Genomic DNA, 12,835 nt, shown 5'->3' with positions numbered 1-12,835 from the left:
TTGTTTCAATGCCCGTTGAATGTAGTGTACAGTGCAGGTAAAAATGTTAAGCCACCTTCATTTTTCAAGGAATTCCAAAGTAATAAAACGAATTCCAGGACGTGTATATGTATCTGAGATTACCGCACTCCATTACATTCTTCTGTGTCATTTGCAGAGAATTCCACAAAGTGTAATTAAAAAAAATTGAAATCCAGGTGTGTAAAAATAATAAGATGCTGCCGAAAAAAACTTTCTATATCTATTCGGGTGTGAACATTTGTACTCTTAAAAAACCAAAAGTATCTATACAATTGTTTTTCTGTATTTCGAAGCAATTTCTAAATAATTTTGTGTAGCGAATTCATAATGGGTAGAGAACAGCAGTTAGCTGTCAAGGTCCATACATTCTAAAAAAATACATGTCGAAGGGAAGCCATAACGTAAACTGCTCTGATTATGCTGTGGAAAAGATATGCGATCCGTAGCTTTATTCGGGACCTTGGAAATTATGGCAAGAAAATCATGACAAATCGCGGTCAAGACAGGCATTGACAATAACATTGGAAATACTCGAAACATTACCGCACAAGCAAAGCATCTTAAGCGCCGTAAAGGGCAAAGAAACTCGTCTCTTACAGAAGAGCATAAAATGGTCCAAATGGCATTTATTGAAATCCACTTACATTGAAAGAAAAAATGGTGTCATGTAATTTTTAAGGATGAAAAGAAATTTGAACTCGACAGACCTGAAAGTTTCGGTTGCCATTTCTCCAGAAAAAAAAATTTCAAGCATAAGATGGCATCATGGTTTGGACAGCCAGAGGATACAACGAACAGTAAAAAATTCAGTTTTTAGTTTGAAAGCAGAGTGACAAAATCATAATCATGATTGTAATTACGATCATAATCAGAAATGCGTTTGACTTCGTGATTACATGATAATCACAGGCCATGATTCTGATTATAATCATGTAATCATGCGTTCGAGAGTTATGGAAATTAAAATTGGAGCTGCTGCTAAAGACCTTGTGTTGTCAACAAGATAAAGTATTTTTGAAAACAACTGAGTATCTGTTTGTCTGTCTATGATGCCTGACTAATTGGAAGCAACTGTATCTGTACCCCTCTATAGATAGTCAGGGGGTCGATTTTAAGTTTATTTGAAAGAAGGATTTCTTTACTGAGATGACTTTTTTCTTGGGATACTTTTTTCTCAGGACAACTATCTGCCCCAAATATCTGCAAACGAAAAGAACAGCCGGCATAGAACCTCTCAGCATCGGCAAACACAATCTAGGGTTTGATTACTTGTAAAAAGCTCCATAGACTACATACTATATTGCTATTTTCGCTGCTTTGCAATAAATGTAATGAATAAACAGACGTTGAATAATGTTCAAAAATGCTTTCTTTTTTAAAAATGGTAATAATAGAAGATTCTTCTTCAACTGTTAATTGTTAAGTGCAAGGAACAAGTAACAATTGATTGATTGTAGTCAGCCAAGTAATTTTTCCCACTTTTAATTAATTCATTTTTAATTATTTTAGCGATTGAATAGAGAGAATTTAAATAATTGTTACAAATTGAAAAAAAAAATAGTTAGTTACTCGCTGACTTCCACTAATTAATTGCAGTTAACCACTAAATTGATTACCATATTAGTGAAATAATGAAGTAACTAATAAATTAGTTAACTGTTGCACAACCTTGGTTGCCAATGTGAGTGTATTTCTCACAAATGCACCAAGTAATATTTTGTGGAAAGAGAAAGTATCTCAGCGAAGAATCTAAGTCAATAAAGAAGTCCCATCTTGAAATGAATTCAAAACCGTGGCACGGACTAATGGTGTTTATAGTAATTATTTTTACCCCCGTGCCGTGTCCAAGAAGTTGCTTAAAACAGGGAATTTGATAAGCAACCTGCAATGACTTAAACATCGGTTTAAAGGATGCGTCATTAACGACCAAGAAGGGGACCATGGTATTCATAACAAATTTTGAAACAAGGTCATCAAAGTCGGACTGACCAATAGGGTCATTTTTCGGCATAATACTTTCTCTGTAAGTACAACATAATATAAACTTTCACCACGTCATCACCCGCGGCACATTGGTCGAGCACAGGGCTGCCAAAGGCCAGTTGGGCTGACCGACAACGAAGGTTGCTGTTGTCTAACTGTTGCGTGGAATCCTTACAACAAATGTTGACAATGATTAGTGTTTGCCTTTTTTCGGAAGCGATGAAGATGTGAAAATACTTTCTACGTCCTGGTAATAAGTCTGAATATCTTATAGCACTACTGCAGTTGAAGGTCCCTAGACCTCATGATTGACAGTTGAATCTCCTTTTCACCGTGAACTTGGGTAAGTGTGAATCTGAAATATATTTGTACATTGAAAATCGGTATTCAATATACGCACTTTATCTTTACACATGTATACTTTTATGCAAGAAGTAAATCGGAAATGTATAGGGGAGGGGGGTTTAGCCATATACGAACGGATAAATGTGCGTAAAGAGTTTCTCACATAAGATGAACACAAAACCTTTATACCCGAAGCACCAGCTTCCGGTATTTCGACTTGTTTTAACCTAGAATGGCCCGCTCGCAGCCCTTACCTAACCGAAATCAAAATGTCAAAGCCTAAATTAAAGCAGCCCTTTACAGAGAAAACATTTCGCCGCCGCCTTCTTTAGCCATACGTTAGGAAAGAGTACAAAAACAGTGATAACATATTCCAGTAAGCGAATAAAAGCCGTGATAAATCCAAGGGGAACGAATTTTATTCTGTGTTTTCTTTTATTCTTTCAAATTGGACCAAAACTGAACCGATAAAAAGGAACTCCAGACATCTTGGTTTTGCACCTAGGTCCACCAATTCGATATCCCCAAAAGCTGCCCGGCGTCCTGACCTACGCCATCGTTCCATCTCAAGCAGGGTCTGCCTCGTCTTCTTTTTCTACCATAGATATTGCCCTTTTAGACTTTCCGGGCTGGTATCGCTAACAAAACCAGCCACATTAATTCAGTTTTGCAATTAACTAGACATATTCGAAAAGGACACCTGATGACGCAAAATGTTAAGTACTATATCAAAGTAACGTCATGAAAGAATTTAAAGTCCAAAATGAAGTCCATTAGCATTGCATTCTCTCGCCGAGAATGCTTGTACTCGTTATTGTTGACGTCTTTTATGATGTCTTGACTGGAGGACGTGTACAGGTTCAATGGACCATATCTTGTTTCGTTACATCTGATTTCTCTCTCATCAAGTCAGGAACCTTGCACTGGATTTGCACAAGGACCCAAGCTGAATCGGATTGGAATGAAACCTAGGTTTCTCAATCTGACAGGCAATTGCCCTCTTCATTATTGCATTAATAGGTAGGATATCGAGGGCGTCGAGCAGCTTCAATATCTAGGGAGCGTTGCTTTTGCTGATGGCGTCATCGGAGTGAATGTTGCTTGACGAATTAGCAGTGCTAGATTCGCCTCCTTTGCTTTCTTAAAAATTTTAGAAATACAATTATCTCGAAAGACAACAGCAAGCTGTCTTGCGCCAATGTCCTCTTTATGGAAAGTAATGACCACTGTTAGTTTTTGAACAATCATTAACATTTGTCTCCGTCGTGTCGTTGTATATTCTAACACGCGACAATCTCAAACGAAGAACTTCTTTTGCTAACGAAGATGTATTGATAAGTACACGAAAGTGACAGTGAATAGGTCACATAGTGAGAACGAGCCGAAAATTCTAGTGCGACTTATGCCATGCAGAGGAATCCACGTTCTTAGGATTGCCGACGAGTGGGTCGCTCTAGATCGCATGCCGCGCAACAGTAGAGGAAAAGTGCAAGATTCTTGGAAAGTCCTTTTTGAGCAAAAACATAATGCCAGAAGTTGAGACCTAACATATGTTATTGAAAAACAATTTTAATGGCAACCATATAAATACATAAAAAATTGAGTGAAGACAAAACTTCGAAAAGAAGATACTAAAAAGTCGCCTCTTATACTCACCCATCATCATTTTCAAAACACAAATTTCTTCTGTAATAATTTTAGTGAACCCAGCTATAATATTACCTAACCTCTCTACAAACGTCGTTTGCGTGTCTACCATTGATGTAATAACCAGTTGTATACCACCTAGTCCAACAACTTCACCGAACTTGAATATATTTACAACGCGCAGCAATCTTTACTATACATTTCTCCAAATTCATGATTTCAAACTAAATTTAGAGATGGAATTAATGCGTTTTCATGAGATTTCCACGGTGCATGAATTTCAACAATTCAACTGTTGGTTCAAGCGAAGCCTTGAAAAAAAATTACCACTGTCAGCAATTGCACTTTCGAAGATACATGTTACTCCCAAAGTAGCTAAACATGCGAAATGATCCATTTACTTTTGAGTAATATCTTTATAACACCTCCAGAAATATGCATTTCATACAAACTATAGCGTAACGGAGAGAAATGACCTCACTTATATTTAAATAACAGATAAAAGTTCACATCTCAAAGAGAGGAATATTTCTGTGTTTTCTTAGCTAATCTCGGGTCATTTGATAACACCCTGTAACAAAGTGTAACTATCAAGAAGCGAACTTTCTTCGCGCACACTTCACGCTTTGCAAGCATACACGTTTGCGCTTGTTGGGGGTACCATACTCATATGTGGACTTAGAGTGTAAGGAAAGGAAAAAAATAATTTTATTAGTATAAGAGATACAATGAGTAAGCATGTTTGAGATTTGTCACGTGCCATCATTTCTTTGGTGATTTTGTTACATCATTTACGTAGGTGACATAATATTCAGACAATATACTGCATTCATTGTTTCTTAGGCTTTTTCTAGAGTATGTCTCATAGATTTTCGAATTTATCTGTCTTCCCTTTTGCAATGGAAGACACCTGATACTTTATTATTCACCCACATTATTTATATTTATGGTTGATGGAAGTTCCACCTGAAATTGGAAGATCGATCGTCCATGCTTAGCACTAAAGAAAGTTTTACCTTATTGCTTACTTTTGCCAAAACAATATGTTCTTATAATCTGTGGCGTACTGTACTCTGCCTTAACTGAAGAATTTAATGGACTTTTACATTTTTACTCAAGCAACTCGATTCCGCAGATAGCAATCATTTGCTCTCTCATTGAGGCATCCGCAGAAACCTTGGATTTGACATCGAAGGTTGAACTCAAATCTCACCTACGAAAGGTTGTCAAGGTGCCCCGGGCACCTCTATAAAAGAACAACATTGATCGTCGCACGGAATAACCATCAATATGGCAGTGATTGTGTACAAGTTCTCCCATAATATATAAACTAATTTGCAAGTTCCGTGTTTAAGAAGTACTTGTAAAATTTAGAAGTTTATGCAAAGTAAGTATGACGTAAAATTCCAGATAGTCCACAAGTCTCTTGCAACTTTTCGATGACAGTTAAGGTAATAAAAAATTGCGTATAATAGTTATTTTCATTCTTATGTAGTAGCAACCGGACTTGGCGTCTGCTATCGGCTCGAAATAAACGAGTATTTTTATAATAACCATACACTTATTTTATTTCATTAAAACCAAGGGAACCAGTCCAATGTAAACAAATATCCACGGGAGTATCTAGATTTCCAACAACACAATAAACATTTCCAACTTACTTGTTTTACCACAAAAAGATCCCACATATGTAAGAATATGATCTTGTTCTACAAGTTTACATTTATAGAAATTGTTGCGTTGGTTACAATTTCAGTTTTAAATTTTCAAGAATCTTTTTCAATGAGAACAATTAACGAGTACATGGTAAATCTCTAAATATTCTAAGATTTTGATTAATTGCTAGTAAAATTTGGCTCATCTTAAAAATAAAAAAAACCTGAAAAGCTTGCTGTGCCAGTATTTATACAACACATAAATTAAATAAAAATGTTCCAATAGGAAATACACAAGAGTGGAATTTTTTCTAGATAAGTATAAAATGTCGTTAGCTATGTCTGGTATCTAATATATGCGGAATTCCAAGGGTGTATGTATATCTGTGATGTTTTCCTCTGATATTTATTCCCTTTGAATTGAGTGAAGATTTTCTAACGTCGAAAAGGACTTATTTGTTTCTCTGAGTGAAATTATGCGGTGTTTCCAACGATTATATTATATTATATGACTTAATAAAAACCAAAAAACTTGTTGTTTCTTTTTCGTTGGTGTGGGAACCACTTGTTAGCACTGATGAAGGGAACAAGTGGTTCCCGAAATATCGGTATTTGCAAGAATAAATATCCACACCAACGAAAAAGAAACAACATTTTTTTGGTTTTTATTAATTCATATTATTTGTTTGATTAATGGTATTAAGAGCATTGGGTTCTTGAAAACGTTCGTTCACACGCTTAAGTTCAGTACATAATGACGAAAAGCCATTCCGACAAAATAATGAAAATTGAATGCAATTAAAATTCATAATAGAGTACTTTTTTGGAAAAGTGAAATTTCAATAAAATTGATGAGAAAATTTTTTCCATATTGAATGATTCTATCTCTTTACAGTTCAGGATAATAGGGCGAAAAGTATCGAGGACGCATCACATAATGGAAAATATTTCTAAAAATGTTTGCCCATATTTTGTATATACATTTTTATCTAAATGGTCTAATGTCGAATAAAGTTGTTTGCCATTAATGCGATCAAACGGATTAAAGCCACCGGCCTTGACCCTAGAAAATATTTCCGTGTAACTCCTGCAGTCTCTGATAGAGATGGGTAGGTGATGTATGTAACATCACAAAAGTGATATCATCTTAAAGTCTAACATCACAATACCATCATCGAGTGCAACATCGCTTAGCATCACAACATCCCCGCGTCACCACCCAATAGAAAAATTATATTATTTTTGTGCTAAGTAATGTTTTGTAATATCCATGTTGATGTGATCATAATCATCAACGGTTGTGCCAAAATCTATCAATTCGATATCCCCAAAAGCTGTGTGGCCTACGCCATCGTTCCATCTCAGGCAAGGTCTGCAGTGTTTTCTTTTTCTACTATAGACCCTTATAGACTTTCCGGGCTGGATCATCCTCAGCCATACGGTGAGGTTGTCCACCGTCACTTATTGAGCAGTGTTATCGCCTATAAATTCCAACGTTAAATATGCTACGGAGTCGTACATGTGATATCACATCAAAATACATCAGTAAACATCCCCGAGTAAATCTTTAATGTATTGTTACGTTACTTGTTTTACGTAGACTCGTACTACTGGATTGCGTAGCACTGGACAAAACCCCGTTCTATAACTTTAATATTGTATAAGCAATTATTTAACACTAAACAATTCCTTCAACTGGTACAATTCGAGGCGTATTTATAACCGACACGATCTGTTCTAACTCTGTGGGTGGACCTCCGGCCCTTTTATGCCCCGCGGAACATTCCACAAAGGCATGGTAACACATTACTAAAAAACTAATCTGCGGCTTTAACTAGATCTCTTTACAGGCACTAGAGTCATCTGTTAGCAGTTATCTTAACTAAATATTCGCCCTACTGTTATATAATTCTGATGTCTTGGCAAATTATTATTACTACGATTTACATTGACGTCACACATAATTTTCCGAAAGTGATTTTCCCCACACTGCCCACCGCCTAAACTTGTTCGTCCCGAATAAGAATCATCGCTATCTGCCTTGTGTTCCAAATCATGCCCATTTCTCCAGGTACTCCAGTTTCATTTTTGTCCAGCTTTGTTCACTTCGTCTGATTCAGTTAAGTTTGTGCTGTAAACTCTTGAGTAATCCCAATTGATCCTCGAAGGAGCCAACAGAAGTGGTTCTTACATCAAATCTTGCTTGCCTCCTATTACTTGAAGAGCGCAATTTTTCCTCACTGCACCCTGATAACGGCTTTACTTCAAAATCTCGACTACGATAATAACATCTGCTTGCTCTCTGATTAAGTCCTGAACCTAAGCTAATGGTTTTGCATTTGTTTAACTCTTCATCGCATTCTTCCTACTTGCATTAGTGGCTAGAATATCGAAGTCATCGAACAGGAACGAGGATGGATGATTCCGTAGCCTACATAACGACGAAATCTATGAGCGATACCATGACAGTTAGGTTGTGGATAAAATCCCGCTCAATAGGTTGCGGTGTACGAGTCACTTAATCCGTATGGATGAGGATGATCCAGCCCGAAAAGTCTATAAGGGCAATATCTAGGGCAGAAAAAGAAGACGAGGCGGACCCTGCCTGAGATGGAACGATGGCGTAGGTCAGGACGCCAGGCAACTTTTAGAGATATCTATTTGGTGGATCTCCGCGCAAAACCAGGATGTCTGGAGTTCCTTATTAAGGCAGACCTAGACCGGATACCGGTTGTTGCGCCGTTGATGACAGATGCCGTTGTTTCCGCCGTCGGCGGTACCAAACTTGATGTCGCTAGACATACTAATAACGCTAAATCCGCTTTCGCCGTTTTGTTAAAAATCTGAAAAAATAATTATCTCAACACCAATATTAAGCTAACGTTGTTCCGAGCACATGTCCTCTCTATGGTCCTATATGGAAATAATATACAGAAACATCACTGTTACTCGAAAGTCCCAAGATATTCTGGCCAGCGACAATAATGAATAATTTCGTAGGCGTAGGGGCCAGATATCCCTGGACGTGTTCATCAAAAATCGGAAGTGACAGTAATATGTCACATATTGAGGAAAGACACAACTCCATTGCTGGATATACCAGGCACTATCTTATTATAGGCGACAAATAAGTTGCAGAACATTGGCAGAATAGAGCAAACTCGGAAATTCCTGGAGGAAAGAAACTGCAGCAGATTGCCGGAACCGACAACGGTGGCGCATAGATCGACGCACTATTCCACATACGGGTTTATGACAAGCAAAACGTTTTTTTTCAGTATTGTATTACATATTTCTATAAACGTCTAAATTTTCTGTCAGAAAAATGGTAGAAAATTTGAAATTTGTGTTCTTCAGCGCTACTACCCGAAACAAAGCTTGAACTTCAGGAAGGTATCGCAACATTATGGGGCTCAAGTTTGGTACAAGGAATTCAATGGTGACGAAACGGATTTCGAAGGTAAGCAACTGATTTTGAAAAAATCCTTAAAGCTATTGAAAAGGAACCATCAACCAACATTCCTAGACTATCAGTCCCCATAAGTTTTTGGATATCTGCAGACATTTGATGGATCAACAACAGTTGTCGAAAATTACCTCACAATTTAACGGAAAATCGGACCAGACAATTTGCAAAAACTACTAACAAAACTTGTGACCACCGTTTCATTTGATGGCATTTCATGAGCGTATTTTACCTTCGAATTGTTTCCAAATAATAATAATAATCGTTAGCGCAACAATCAATATTGAATCAGGACCTTGAAATGTGTTAGAGCACTTTATTGAAAACCGTAACGATACACAACAGTACACTATAGGAGGAAATGTGGTGAGCATTGCGCTCGCCCGAGATTATTACCCTGATTTGACTCAGGTACTCATTCGGAGCTGAATTGACTGGTATTCGACATCCAGTCGCGATACAAATCCCTCTGACACCAGTGAGATTTGAACCGCGACCTTCTACTTTGATACTTGAGCCATCCGGATTTTTCCAAATGGCCGAACTAAAAGTCGAACTGCATTACATCCAACTGAGTCGTATGTATGATACTCCTTACTAGTCAATCGAAAGTGAGTATTTCTCCAGCACAACCAAATACCACCAGGCAAATGAAAGAAAATATCTAAGAACTCGACGATATTAAACTTTTTCCACATTTGGCATAAAGTCCAGAGCCTGCACAATCCTGTTGCCCTTTTCCGAACAATAGCCCACTTCCTACGCGAATGCAAATTCAATATTTTTTTAAAACAAAAAATTATACCGAGGCGAAATCAAATAGATTACTTTAAACCATAGATTCAGATGGTCTTTCTTTTGAAACCTAATATTATTCCATTTAAAGCTAAACTATTATCTAAGATTCGTTTTGAGAATGAAGGGTTATCTAAGGTTTTAAAAAGCTTTCAGAAGAAAGAGGAGTTATTTTCCACTTTAATCTAATCAACAGCCCAACGATAAGTTCGCCATCATAGAACGAAAATGACTAAATAAGCAAGCTCAAACTCGAAAATGATTAATTAAGCAAGTTTAAACCACCGTCTGGTGATTTCTTCCAAATCAGATACGACTTATCAGGGGCTGCCTCGCCTTGTTCTGGGAGCAAAGTCATCGAAAGTGGTTGCCAGATTCAATCCAAAAGTCGAATTCGATATTCTTAGAAGCTGCATGGTCTGCGTCCTGGCCTAGACCATCTCTCCATTTAATGATCGTGCGGCTATGATCTGGACTTCCACGCTGACCAGAGTCAGTCTGGACCATCTTACCACCATAATGCAAAACTGCAGAACAGAAGCATGCGCCTTTTTTCGGAATATCCTGAAGAAAGTCAAAGCACATCGCTGATGGCTACATATTACTTCTTCTGATTAATGCGGAAAAATGCAAGAACGTTGATGACTGTCCTGATTCATTGCCAGTTTCTACTGTCACGAATCTGTTGTCAGTCAGGCCAGCGAACTTACTAGTAATCGCTTTCTTTTATGCAATCATAAAATTACTTTGTAAACAAACGTTTAAATTTGTTTACTCGGGAGCCCATAAAAAGAACAATGAGCAGTGATAGTAGCACTATTCTAAACTTTCTACGCATCATACATGATAGTTAACCTAATAAAAGTTATGAACTAATATCGAATTTTTTATCGTCGATTAATTTGGCTTAATTAGTTTTATTGAATTTGCTTGAACGCGTTGGTCACGTGCTGGTTAACCACTTCATAACTTATTTTAGTTTTTATTCCACCTGCTTCGACGCTTTCGTTACATGCGAGCTAACCATGAAGTCTTACACTTTTGGAGCCAGACACGGGTAAAGGCGGACTTGGGAACGTGTACCAACTTATCATAGTCAATCGCAATTCCAATTGGGAACATACTTAAGAATTGACTTCACAGACTTCTGGGAATTTCAGAACGTTTTCCAGAAGCAGGGTGCCGATTCTTTCCGTGCTATCTTCTTCTAAGGTCTGAGGAAGTCGGCCAGCGGCATATGAGATACAGGGTCGTCTTCCCATCTTCCACACTTCCACACGCATCACCCTAGTTTTTTCCATGCGGTAGTTTAAGGAGTAGTGTCCCTTCTTAAGGGACAGTAAAAACGAAGCTTTAGATACCTCGAGTTCTTTCACAAAGATTTCCGCCTGGCGGCAAGAGTTCAGATTTCTCCATTGATTTGGGTAGTAGTAGTACTGCTTTCTGTGTCGCTTCAAATGAATGAGTTACAGACTTAGGATAGCTTCGAATGCCGCGTCTGTACAGTTCTTATCATTCCATTGATACTTAGGGCACTTAGCCATAATATAGTCTGGTGGGCGAAGCTGAACTGAACCGAAAGCTGCGATCACAGAGTGATAACAGCTTTCTGTTCAGTTCAGTATTATGGATGTTTACCTCCAGTGAATCCGTTGGGGTGAAAATACACATACCTACCGGAATCCTACACTGACAGAGCAACCTGCAGAATTTCTGATATTATTCCTGAATATTGAATGATTTTTCCAAGCTTGGAGTCAAGATGCACCACTAATACTGATTGTACCCGCTCGATTTTCCATTACGATGAGAAGGGTAGCGTGCAGGGCCTATCAAGACTATTTAGCCAACATAATAGTCTAGTCTTCTTGGTTTTCACTATGAATCCGTAAAGATCATACAACGTCACCTACAACTTTCTGCTTATGGCTGCGTCAACTATAATCAGAACACGAGTAGCTGAGTTCCGTCTCATCAGCGAAAATCATTTCAAAAACCCCAAAAAAAGTTATCCATTCAGAAAAATTTTTAAATTTTTTGGGAGTAGTGGTTGGTTGGCTAAAGTACCAATTTAGTAAATCGGAGGCAGCAGCATGCTTTTTGCTTTCTTTAAAAAGCTAAACTTACCCCATAGGCCCCCATACAAATCCAAACCAACTTATAGAAATCAAACTGAATTTTTTTGGACTTGTTCCTATTTACTACCCAGGAAGGAGATATTGAAATTGTGCTTACCTGAAATACCTGAGTAGTGGTCTACATATGTGGTCATGCATAGAATAATATAAATATCAAGGCTAAAACCTGAGCCTGAAAGATTAATTTCAGATTTTCTGGCTCTTTTATGTAAGAAAGCTTGGCTACGCAGCTTTCTGGTATTGCAAGATCTTTATCCAGAACATATTATAAGATATTGCTAAAAATATACAGTCGCGGCCAATGAAATGTGGACAAGCTATAAAAGTTCAATAAAGCGTTTTTATAGAAACACAAGTAGTTTATATTGCAGGTGGTAAATTTTTTAGCGTAAATAGATGCGACTTTGAAGATTTTAGATCAGTAATGTGTTTATGGTGTAACGCGACAGACAACAGTTAAAAAAAAACAAGTCGGGAAACCAGAAGCTGGACGCTTCAGGTACGAAAGGTTATGTGTATTTCTTAGTATGTAGCACGTAATATATCCATATATTATGTGAGAGTATCAACTTTCGGTTGATATTGACATTTATAGTCTTCAATTTTCAAAGAAGCAACAGATTTAAGGTATTATAACTTTGTTAGTAATAGTGCGTTTTCCACCAAACTAAGAAGGTAAGATCATGCTCTATATTATAGCCTATATCACTGCAAAATTCCATGGTACTAGGATAAACTTAAGGGGGGTTTCTAACCAATTACAAAAAATTGTAGTAATATACTAT

The 12,835-nt window shown here is 37.5% G+C and overlaps 1 protein-coding gene across 1 annotated transcript in view; it reads right to left on the bottom strand.

Annotated features, from left to right (window-relative positions):
• Positions 1–12,835, bottom strand: part of LOC119656588 (ATP-binding cassette sub-family D member 3) — a 31,443-nt gene that overhangs the window by 13,122 nt on the left and 5,486 nt on the right. The window lies entirely within an intron of this gene.

The sequence above is a fragment of the Hermetia illucens genome, chromosome 5 (genome assembly GCF_905115235.1).
Source record: "Hermetia illucens chromosome 5, iHerIll2.2.curated.20191125, whole genome shotgun sequence".
NCBI lineage: Eukaryota > Metazoa > Arthropoda > Insecta > Diptera > Stratiomyidae > Hermetia > Hermetia illucens.
This window is presented reverse-complemented; position numbering and strand designations above follow the sequence as displayed.